The sequence below is a fragment of the Mytilus californianus genome, unplaced genomic scaffold (assembly GCF_021869535.1).
Source record: "Mytilus californianus isolate M0D057914Y unplaced genomic scaffold, xbMytCali1.0.p SCAF_18, whole genome shotgun sequence".
NCBI classification, from domain to species: domain Eukaryota; kingdom Metazoa; phylum Mollusca; class Bivalvia; order Mytilida; family Mytilidae; genus Mytilus; species Mytilus californianus.
This window is the reverse complement of record NW_026262666.1, coordinates 1,100,618-1,113,548: the sequence shown is the minus strand read 5'-3', so window position 1 is coordinate 1,113,548 and position 12,931 is coordinate 1,100,618. Positions and strand designations below refer to the sequence as shown.

General features: G+C 30.3%; 2 long non-coding RNA genes across 2 annotated transcripts; both read right to left on the bottom strand.

The window, feature by feature from the left end:
- Positions 1 to 6,332: 6,332 nt before the first annotated feature.
- On the bottom strand, positions 6,333 to 7,770 carry LOC127726549 (uncharacterized). Its single transcript, XR_007993567.1, has 3 exons — positions 7,701 to 7,770; positions 7,015 to 7,078; positions 6,333 to 6,353 (listed from the first exon to the last, which is right to left on the bottom strand). It is a non-coding gene; the product is annotated as an uncharacterized LOC127726549 (long non-coding RNA).
- A 1,990-nt stretch (positions 7,771 to 9,760) lies between these two features.
- On the bottom strand, positions 9,761 to 11,639 carry LOC127726547 (uncharacterized). The gene is made up of 3 exons (XR_007993565.1): positions 11,571 to 11,639; positions 10,180 to 10,243; positions 9,761 to 9,920 (listed from the first exon to the last, which is right to left on the bottom strand). It is a non-coding gene; the product is annotated as an uncharacterized LOC127726547 (long non-coding RNA).
- Between the last annotated feature and the right edge of the window lie 1,292 nt (positions 11,640 to 12,931).

Here is a 12,931-nt window from a genome sequence, read left to right as displayed (position 1 = left end):
AGTCAAAACAAACCATCTAACTAAACATTTTTATTTCTAGTTCATATTGCACCAAAAACTCAGTACTTAAATTGTTTAACAGGGGATTTGTTTTATTCCCTTTTAGTGTTTGGCCATCAAAGTCCTACTTAACTGGTTTCTAACCAGAAAAAATCATTTCACAAGGACTTATAATTCTTAACCAGTGTACATAACTTAAAAAATATATGTGAACTGAAGCAAGTCTTATGGGTATCTTGTGAAACCATACGTCATACCTTTGGGACCTCTCAAATAACAATAATTTCAGTTTTTTTTTATATTTCTTCAATCACAAAACAATAATTGAATGCAAGAAAAAATAATGAAATAAATATTTATAATTTGAATAACAAAGCATTAAAAATTAATTGCATTTATAATTCATTCTGCTTATAAGACAAATATCCGATTTTTTTTACAAAAGATAGCAACAGTTCATCCAATGGTTTGCAGGATTGTAGTCTGAGGATTTTACCATACAAGGAAGGCAGCAACAGCAACTCTTTCGACTGAAAAAGAAACAAAGTTAAATTTCAATTGTTGATTCTTAATTTTTAAAATAATCTAACGGGAATAAAGAAACAGACATCAGTGTATGTTAAACAATTTGTTTATTACTTATATAATGATTACTCAAAAATATATAGTATCAAAAATATCCGATTTTATAGTTATCTCCCCTTCATATATCTTCTTCAGATCTAGTATCTGCTTTAAAGGGTACATTATTTTAAAATGAAAAGATTGAATACTGATTTTTTTTAATTGTAAATTAAAAAAATATATATATTGAAACCTATTTAGTGACATTCATCACACTATAACATAAACAGTCATTAAAGTTGTATGTTGATGAATAAGTTCTCACCTTATTACAGCTTTATCCCAGCAAGTAACCCAATGGAAACCTGATGCTAACCTGGAATATAAAGGTAGTCAGTTATACTAAACTTTCCTAAAAAAAATTAATACACATGTACTAAATCTAAAATTGCACTAGGATAACAAAAAATTCGTAAGGGTTCCGCGGAACCCAGTGTCTCCCCTACTTTTGCTGTTAATCGCAGGCTCAACAAAAATGAGGAAAATATTCCTCACTATACTATCTTTTGATTGTAAGTAGCTTCTGTCCAAGTTTGGTAAAAATCCAGGATAATTTATGAATCTAATAAATGTTTTAAAAACTTAAACTGCAGACTGTATGTTATGTTGACTGGAAGAAAAACTAAGTCCATTTATAAGTAAAATACGGAAAAAATGGAACAAAATTTTATCAAAATTTCCTTCTAGATACTAGCTTTTGATCATAAACAAACTTCTGTCCAAGTGTGGTACAAATCCAGGATAGTTTAAGAAAGTTGTTAAAATTTTAAAAACTTTAACCACAGAGTGAATGTTATATTTCCTGGCAGAAAAACTAAGTCCATTTATAAGTAAAATACGGAAAAAATATTTTTACAAAATTTACTTCTGGATACTATCTTATGATCATAAACAAGCTTCTTTCCAAGTTTGGTAGAAATCCAGGATAGTTTAAGAAAGTGATTAAAATTTCAAAAACTTTAACCACAGAGTGAATATTTGTGGCCGCCGCCGACGGAATGTAGGATCGCTATGTCTAGCTTTTTCGACAAAAGTCGAAGGCTCGACAAAAATCATGGAAAAAATATTTGGTATTCTGAATTATAAACTGTTTTATATTTACCAAAAAAAATTCAACTGGTATCTCATCAGTGTAAAATTATTTTTTTGGTACTAAAGAACCTTATGAAATTGATTTCAAATATTATATTACTAAAAAGATGCTTGATTACCTACCAACATGTGAACAATATCAGACATCCAAGTCTTACTCCCAACACCATGAAAACATCATCATTATAACAACCTAAAAATAAAAAAAATAAAAAAAATAATTACTTGTTTTAATTACAGATCAATCTGTCTCTAAGAAGACTAACAAAATAATGCTATGTTTCATTTATTTAAACCTGTTATACATTACTGTATCATCTTCACTATATAAACTTAAAACTGCTAGAGATAGAAATTGACCTTGTACAAGTGCACGTATATGTATATGACAATGATTTTGGAATATTCAATTACAAAATCAGATGGTTTTGTTCTCTTTTGATGGTTCTTAAAATCATCAATAACAGTGATTTTACGCTCACTCAGTCTGTCAGAGGCCTTCCAATAGGAATTTAAATAGAATAAAAGAGCAAAGTACATGTAGGCACAAGAGAAGAAAAAAAGAAAATAATTATTCAACATTTAAATCAACACATAAGGTTTAGTGCTCTGCTTGTAATTCGTACTATTTGATATAGGCATTTAGAACCTTTGGCGACCCCAGTTTAAATGTCTATAACACATTCAATGTGACAAGTGGGCGTTACAGACCAACTTTCACCTTATCTGACCCAGTCAATAGATAACATAAGAGCTCCAAGAAATCGTCTTGCCCACGCTTGTATGAAAATGATTCTATATCAATTCAAAATTCAAACAGTTACAGACTTTGCATAAAAATTTGTTCGACCCAAATAAGTTTTAAAATTCATTGATAATAACTTGCATACAGTTGGTTTCTATCCAACACAGCTCACTCGATACCAGACAGAAAACAAATGTAAGACTAGATACTCTAAAAATCAAACACTGATAGAAAAGAACCCTTAAAAAATAATGTTAAATGCCTATATATATATTATTACCAAGGGTCTGGAAACAGTCATATATGCCAGTCATGTCCTAAGATGAAACTATTTGTCCTAAACGAGTAATTGGGATTTAGGACAAATTTTATTTTTTTAAAGAAGAAATTTCGGTCATTTCATTGACTCAATGATTGAAATCGGATTTCTTAATCGCCATTTTGCACTGTCTTGTGTAAGTTGTGATCACTTGTTTTTGTTTATAATCCCTTTCCTGTAATAAAACTGCCACTCTATTAAATTGATAATCCTGAGGGCCCTCCTAATATCTATATCAATGCCTCCGGGAAACATTGGCTAATGATCGCTAATCACTTTTTACCTGTGGTTTTAATTCACACCTGACAGTGATAACAAGCTCAGTCTCAGAATAATATCTTAACAAAAATTGAAATTCCCTGACAAGTGTATTCATTATTTAATTACTTTTCAGCAAGGACAATCATCAGATCTGATTTAAAAATTAAACCTAAATTTACGGAGAAAAAAGTATTTTTTCATGTGCTTTATTTACTATATAATATGCATGCGTGAAATTGTCTTCAGCAAATTTAATGTTTAATCGTAAAATGCAAATTGATTTCATGCTAAATTAAACGAGTGCAACTATTGTCTGTTACATTCAAACACTTTTAAAGGTAATAAAATAAAAAAGCCATAAAATGCTGGTGATTTCCTGTCAATTTGATAAACAAAACAAATCCCGGAAATGAATCCGGAATTATTTGTACTTTAACTTTATCGCAAACTTCCGGTTTTACTTTTGTCAAATCGAAAGAAACGTAAGCAATGTCTGAGAGATTTACCATTTTGAGTCATTAAAATCATTTCAATTTTAAACTATTGTCTTCCCTAAACTGTTCTTCATGGTAATGGCAAGACATTTACTTACCGGTAGTAAATGCGATGAAACAGCAATACAAGTTCGTTAATGCTATGAATCTAGTCAACTTGACCGACAATTTGGAAAGGGGCACCAACTTTTCAAAATGACCGAAATTGTGTGGAAAAATTTCCGGATCCTTGATTATTACCATAAAATTTGTGGAATATATAAACTTACCACATATTTTTCATGGTAAAGCCTCAGACTTGGTGAAGATTAAATTGACCATCTCCCTTAGAGCTGCTTTCCCGGCTGACAAGGTGGCTCTCCTCATCATCTTTACATCTTTTTTTTTTAAATATAGTTTAAATTTATACATTAAATATATCCGATGCATTTCCAATAAATCCCCTTTCTTGAAAATTTCAGCAAATCAATTGTTAATGACCCAAGATTTCTCCCACCCTGCATACTTATTATCTAGAGCTCTGCTTACATTTATTTTTTTTTATTACAGAGCTCTAAATAATAGTCAATATTAGCTAGTATACATCTGATATTAAAAAAAAATGTACAAATATGAATATCCAAGTAGATGAAAATCCTAACATTGAGGGAATTTCAGGTATGTGGAGTTAAACAGGGGTATAATAAATTGCCTCCCTTTGACCCAAATTTCACCCTGTTCGGACTCCACATCCTTGTTATATTAAACAAAATAAATAAAATAGTACAATTGAAATTAAAGAATAGATTGATAACAAAAATCTAACACATTTCAATAAAATATTTCGTACTGATCGACTTATGGCGGCAGAGTGGTCCTATAAGCAGTTCAACTACTGTATCACTAGCTTGTCAACACTGAGAACCCTCACATGAAATGTGTAACTTCATTCTTAATTTGACTAGGGTTTGCCTGTTTTCCTGATGGTGATGTTTTCACCAGGCACTCTGGCTGTCTCCACAAATAAAAATTTACAGCCAAAATTATAGTAAATCATGCTAAAGTGGTGTTTAACACCAAAAATTCGTAAGGGTTCCACGGAACCCAGTGTCTCGCCTACTTTTTCTGTTAATCGCAGGCTCAACAAAAATGAGGAAGTAAATCAATAAAAATATTCCTCTTGATACTATCTTTTGATTGAAAGAAGCTTCTGTCCAAGTTTGGTAAAAATCCAGGATAGTTTATGAATCTAATAAATGTTTAAAAACTTTAACTGCAGACTGAATGTAATGTTAACTGGAAGAAAACAAAATTTCCTTCTAGATACATTGTACTAGCATTTGATCATAAACAAGCTTCTGTCCAAGTTTGGTACAAATCCAAAATAGAATAAGAAAGTTATTAAAATTTTAAAAACTTTAACCACAGAGTGAATATGTTGTTTCCTGGCAGAAAATCTAAGTCCATTTAAAAGTAAAATACGAAAAAAATGGATTTATTTTTTTACAAAATTTCCTTCTAGATACTAGCTTTTGATCATAAACAAGCTTTTGTCCAAGTTTGGTACAAATCCAAAATAGTATAAGAAAGTTATTAAAATTTTAAAAACTTTAACCACAGAGTGAATGTGTTGTTTCCTGGCAGAACATCTAAGTCCATTTAAAAGTACAATAAGGAAAAAATGGATTTATTTTTTTACAAACTTTACTTCTAGATACTATCTTATGATCATAAACAAGCTTCTGTCCAAGTTTGGTACAAACCCAGGATAGTTTAAGAAAGTTATTAAAATTTAAAAAACTTTAACCACAGAGTGAATGTGTTGTTTCCTGGCAGAAAAACTAAGTCCATTTATAAGTAAAATACGGAAAAAATGGAATTTTATTTTTACAAAATTTACTTCTGGATACTATCTTATGATCATAAACAAGCTTCTGTCTAAGTTTGGTAGAAATCCAGGATAGTTAAGAAAGTTATTAAAATTTCAAAAACTTTAACCACAGAGTGAATATTTGTGGACGCCGCCGACGGAATGTAGGATCGCTATGTCTCGCTTTTTCGACTAAAGTCGAAGGCTCGACAAAAAATCAACCAATCCAATTTCAACAAGATGTTCTTCAACTATGCCTTTTGTAAAATTATTCTTTAAAAAATATCACCTTGGTTACAAACCAAAATCAGCTAAAAATGACAAAAAAAGTGCAAAAAATATATTTCTAACTTCTTAACTTCGTAAATTCCTCTGCATTAGAGCACCCTTGTCACATATCTTAAAGATATTAAAATTAACATGAAAGAAAAGGTTGTAAGGGGATATATTTACTGCAGACCATTATTCATCACTTTAGTTTACACTAGAGAGGCATTTGCTATGGTAAGGTAAAAAAAACAAAAATAATCAAAATTTTTGCTAAGAAATTTAGTGGGAATATTCACATCTGCAGATTTAATTGCATCAACTACATGTATAAAAAAAACTTGTAAAATTTGAAAGTATCTCAAATCCTAAAATAACAAAAAGATGGCAAAAATATATACATTACAATTTGCAAAAAAAAAATACATTTCAATAATTGAACATTTTTTTTTCTTTTTTCTTTCTTTTTCTTTTAGATTATCCATTCTTAAACTGCTGGAAGTGTTTTGACTAGACATGAGTATAAACAGAAAATAGAAAGAATTTTTGTAATGTCAAATACAAGTAAACCTACAACTTCCAATCTTGTTGAAAATGGAGAATCTTTACATTTTTTTTTTGTAAAAAACACAAAAATAGTCTGAATTACATTCTTTACTGTTGCAGTTATATCACACAACCATTCTATGCAGCCACAGTTATCTGAAAAAGAAATATACATTACTCATGAACATTGAAATAATATTTAATGCAAAACAATTATAATTAACTGAGCATTACAATTATAATATATAGAACATTTCTTTTTCTTTGTTATAAAGTGATTTGTTGACATAAATTTTAAAGTACCAGTATTTCTTAGCAATAAAACGATGAAAAACATGTCATTGGCTGATGTCTTGACAAATATCTTTTTAACATTGTTTTATAGCTATATATAGTATATCAGGCTATAACATACTTGATTGAATTTTTTAACATTTAGTCATGTTGAACCTTTATAGCTAGCTATACAATATAGGTTTTGCTCATGGTTGAAGGCATAGGGTGACATTTAGTTGCATCCACATCATTTGGTCTCTGGTTGATAGCTGTCTGAGCATTGGCATACATACCACACTTACATATTTTCATGTATGGGGACAACTACAGATAACAAAAAAACTGAAATCCCAAGATTTCGCATTGTACATTATACTTTTTGACTTCCCTTATATATCTTTATATCTCCTTCTAAATTGTTTATTCAACTATAAGTAAAGAAGACATTAATATGTAAGATTTACATCTGTGCCTAACAAAAATCTTGGGCTTTAAAATGCTCTTGGATGAAAAGTTCATAAATCTATGTATTGATTCTTACCATAAAAGTCAGCTCCAATGCCCACTCCCAGCTTCAATCCTTACAGACAAGCTGTGATGCTAACCTGAAATATAAAATGATAATTCATTAATAAAACCCTGTAACTCGGAAACGTACAATCTAAAATTTATAAAAAACAAAAGGGAGCTCATGTCAATAGATATAAACAATTCACCACAATTTCTCGCAAGTTGGTGAAAGCATTCTTGAGTTATTGTCCGAAAACTGGAAAACCCCCCCTTTTTAAATGAATAAAACCCCATAACTCGGAAACATAAAATCTAAAATTTATAAAAAACGAAAGGGAGCTCACGTCAATAGATATAAACAATTCACAAAAGCTTTATGCAAATTGGTTAAAGCGTTTTTGAGTTAATGTCCAACATGTTGATGACGGACGGACGGACAACGGTATACCATAATACGTCCCGTAAATGGGCGTATAAAAACTGTTTAAAAGATTCTTTGTTGGTATTATGTATGTATATTGAATAGATTGAATGATTGGTTGTTGGTTGCTTAAGGTCCAGTGGCAAATCATTAAATAGAAATAGTCTTAAAATGTGTTATATATGTCAAGAACATATGGATGAAAAAATCTTTTAAGCGTTCAAATCTTGTTTTTCCATAAAATATTTATAATACATTTGAGTTTTCCAAAACAGGACTAACATACTGGTACATACCTTTGTATTAGCTGTATAAGACCACCAAGTCTTATTCCCACACCATGAAAACATGTCTCAGAAAGAACCTGAAATGAAATAATCAAAATCAACACATTATACATTTTGTAAATCAATTTGTGTGTTACCGATAACCTAAAATTACTAAATATTGTTCTGATTTCTTATTGCAGGTAGACAATTGTATAAAATCTTTTTTTTTTAAATCAATATAAAAGATAGAAAAGTAAAAAAATGTCAAGATTTAAATTTAACTGCACAAAAAATATATCTGAATATTTTACAAAGTTATCTCCCATTGAATGCAAAATTGTGTTTTAAATTGTACTGGTCTTTTCTTGAAGTTTAATGACCATTTTTAGGATTTACTATTGATACTTTAATAGAAAATCTTGTTCATGTATCTTGTATCTTTAAATACTAAACTGGTAAATTAATTCATCAATGGTGTTTCAAATGCAATATTTCAGAAGGGTCTGTTATCTTAAAAGATCTGACTAAATTAAACTTGCCTTTTCTATTTTCATGGTAAAGAGTCAGACTTGGTTGAAGATTTAATTGACCATCTTCCTAAGAGCTGCTATCTTGGCTGACAAGGTGGTTCTTCTCAATATCTTATTATCAATCTATGTTGTGTCCATTTGTATGTAGAAAATAAAGTAACATACATAAAAAATATTAGATGCACTTTCAATTAATAAACTTTTTGAAAAATTTCACGTAATTATTTTAAGTGACACATAATTTTTCCCACCCTAAATTTCTATTATCTAGAAAACATCTGATATGTAAAAGTGCATAAATGTGAGTATCCAAGTAAATAAATTTTATAACCGTATAAACTCGCCTAATAGTCGATCCTACTATAAGTCGGGGTCCCTTTTCAGCTCCAAATTCTAAGGATTTAGTCTTGACCCTCGTATAAGTCGGACAAAATTTGGGCATTTTTTTTTTCAGCTGACAGTAACTGAACGCCGGTAAAACCAATGCAAATCCAGGAATAATATTCATTTCTGCATTAATGTTTGTTTGGTTTGAATTTAGTTGATGCTCATCATGATAATTTATATTGCTGTTAATAATAAAGATGTATTCATTTCTCTTGTTTTGTTCACTGTTCAAATGTCAGATAAGCCATGTGTTGTTTACGTAATGCATCAATGATTTTGTAGGGTATGACTAACAACCTATTGTTTGAGAAAAGCGAATGTAAACCAATATGAACCTGAAAAATTTAAAGTCAATCAACACTTGATGAAAATATTTTTCACAGCATACATAACTCGGTGTTAAATGAGCATGAACACTTCATAATTCTTATTATATTGTGATGATTAAAGGATTAAAAAAATTAAGTGAAGCTAATCAATATATTAAAATAACTAACTCCAACTCATTAGTGTCATCTGTTTACCTATCACTGATAGTTTTCACACCTTTAGTGAATACAACTCTTTGTCTCTTAATTGGGGTTATCAATGGATTATATTGGCTTGTCAATCAATTTTGTAATTTTTGTTTACCTGAGACACTATAATGAATAATATTTTGATTTTGGGAATGAATCTTAAAATTATTTTTTGATTATTATATGATTTATAAGCATTGAATTGATATCATGATATCACAATAATGACACAATAACTCTGCTGAAAACATCCTTTCACATATTTGGTACATTGTTATCTCCTTTTCATTTTTGGTTCTTGGCTCTTCTTTTGGGTTTATAGGAAAACCATGTGACCATGAAAATCAATACACAAACCGGAAACAGTAGAATTTCAACACGAATTTGCAGAAAATGTTTACCAAAGAACAAATAAAACACAAAGACAGTATTGAAGTCATTTATTTTCAACAAAAACTTTTTATTTATTGATTTATGTAGGTTTGGCAATCAAAAACGTAGTTTTGACCAGGAAATTCACTCCTGACCACTTTTCTCAAGCTTGGATTTTTCCTCTGGTCGCTAGATCTCGTCTATTAGTCGGCCCCCCTCTCTGGATTATGAATTTTACTCCCAATTTTCCGACTAATAAGCGAGTAGGAACGGGTAACCTACAACTTCCAATCTTGTTGAAAATGGAGAACCTGTACATAATTTTTTTTTCTTTTTGTAAAAATTATAAACATTTTCTCAAACATACACAAAAATAGTCTGAATTACATTCTTTACTGTTACAGTAAAATCACATAGCCCTTTTATGCAGCCACAGTTACCTGAAAAAGAAATATACAGAATTAAACGTAATTGTCAAAATCTGAAATTTGAAACAATATCAAATGCAAAATAATAAATAACTGGTCATTATAATCATGATTCATAAAACCTTTCTCTTACTTTGTTTAAAAGTGATTTGCTGATATATTTTTTGAACTACCAGTCTGTATTAACAGAAACGGATGAAAAACAAGTCAATGGTAGATGTCTAACATATTTCTTTCTTTACATATTGTTTTTTTTTGTATTGGTTCTTACCATAAAAGTCAGCTCCAATGCCCACTCCCAGCTTCAATCTTTACAGACAAGCTGTGATGCTAACCTGAAAAATAAAATTAGTCATTCAAGATTGCTTAAAAGGATCATTTTTGATATACTGTATGTATATTCCATATTTTGAATGATTGATTCATTTGATTGTTGGTTGCTAAATGTCCAATGGCAAATTAAATTAAAGAACCTAAGTGAACACGCTCACATACCCCACGTCCCCACATTGTCTTTGTAGAAATAAAATAAGTGTAAGAAAAAAAAAATTGTATCAGAAAAAAAAATTGAATCATAATTTCCTGTCAATATGCACATCTACATAGTATGTCCTTATTATCTACACAGTTTCATGAAATTCTGTTGTGTGGTTTGAGAGGAGTTGCGATGACAAAAGGTTGCAGTAGTATATTGGGCAAATAAGTTCAAAGGGGTGTAACTCCTGGGAAAAAAATTAATTCGTAATTTCCTGTCGATATGCACATCTACGTAGTATGTCCTTATTATCTGAAAAGGTTTCATGAAATTCTGTTGTGTGGTTTGAGAGGAGTTGCGATGACAAAAGGTTGCAGTAGTATATTGGGCAAACAAGTTCAAAGGGGCGTAACTGCTGGAAAAAAAATTGAATCGTAATTTCCTGTCGATATGCACATCTACGTAGTATGTCCTTATTATCTGAAAAGGTTTCATGAAATTCTGTTGTGTGGTTTGAGAGGAGCTGCGATGACAAAAAGTTGCAGTAGTATATTTGGCAAATAAGTTCAAAGGGGCGTAACTCCTGGGAAAAAAATTGAATCGTAATTTCCTGTCGATATGCACATCTACTTTGTATGTCCTTATTATCTGAAAAGGTTTCATGAAATTCTGTTGTGTGGTTTGAGAGGAGTTGCGATGACAAAAAGTTGCAGTAGTACATTAAAGTAAATAAGTTCAAAGGGGCGTAACTCCTAGAAAAAAAAATTAAATCGTAATTTCCTGTCGATATGCACAACTACATAGTATGTCCTTATTATCTAAAAAGGTTTCGTGAAATTCTGTTGTGTGGTTTGAGAGGAGTTGCGATGACAAGAAATAGGACTGACGGACTGACGGACAGACGGACAGGTCAAAAACATTATACCCTCCGCAACTCGTTGCGTGGGGTATAATTAAAGTCTATTAATATGTAATAGAAGTTGAGAACAGCAAACCAGCATCCCAACAAACTTTTACATAATCAAATCAGATAATTAAATTTACTCCTTTATTAAAGGCAATTAAAGAAAGCAAAGACTTCTTACCAAACTCATACAAACCTTCATGCTTAGAGCACATGCTATTTCCAAATACATTTTATAATACTTTTTCTTTTTTCAAAACAGGACTAACATACTGGTACATACCTTTGTATTAGCTGTATTAGACCACCAAGTCTTATTCCCACACCATGAAAACATATCACAGAAGAACCTAAAAAGAATTAAAAAAGACACATTATATATTTTACAAATCCATTTCTCTATAAATATAAAGTCACTATATAATGTTCTGATTTCTTAAAAAAAGTATACACTAGTACCAACACAAGTTTGTAAGATAAACTGTTGACAGAGATGTCTCACCTATCAGCGGAAAATGAAAAACATCTGATGATTAGCAACATTGCTAATTTATTCGATAATTTGTTCGTAATGCAAATAAATACAAAATGTCATTGATCTATAGCAAGGAGTAACTATTAACCTGACTAAACAGAAAACTTGACATAATAAAAATAAAACAAGTCAAAGGTTTTTGTTTGGAATTGAACTGCACAAAAGTGATGTGCAAATTTAACAGTTATATCCCATTGAATGAACAAATCTTGCTGTTAATTGTACTTGTCTCCCCTTGAAGTTTTAAATATTTTGATCTAAAATCTTGTTCAAGAAAATGGTAACTTAAATTATAAAACTTATTAAAATTAATACATCAATGGTGTTTTGCATGCAGAAGATCAGAAGGGTGCTGGCGTGTTGTCTTAATATGCACTTCTTGTCTAATATTTCTAGAAAATGTATACAAATATTTGGCTTAAATAAACTTGCCTTCTTAATTTCTTGGTAAAGCCTCAGACTTGGTTGAAGAGTTATTTGACCATCTTCCTTGGAGCTGCTATCCTGGCTGCTTTCAAAGGTTTTCCATCATAGTTTTTTATGCTAATCAGTCCACTGAATCCATTTTATCTAAGTAATGAAATGTCCTTTCCATTGTACATTATAAAATGTACAATAGTCACCAGAATGTTCAAAGGCATCTCACATTATTTTTCCAATCATGGAAACTGAAGAAATTCTCAATTTAAAATACAAATAATTTATTAAATTCATTTAAAAAGTACTGTAAAAATACCAGACATGCTTTTAAACAGGTAACTTGTATTTTGATAATTTACGAAATGTATTCTGTACCCCACAATTTCTTCCAAAAAAAGTACAGTGTAGTAATAGTATAATAAACACATATAAATCAACATTTTTTAAATATTTTGAAGCATAGTTTAATCAAAAATATCTCATTTTCAAGGTTTACTACTCATGTACATAGTAGTCATGTATAGTCCCAAAATTTGTAAAAGCCTCTATAGATTTGCAAACTCTCTGTGAATTCCAAAAGATATGGGTTAAAAACTATTTATTTTACCTTTGATGAAAAATTACTTAGTTCCCAAGTCAGGAAAAAAATTATCAAACAATTCCATAGTACCAAGTGGACAACTTAAATA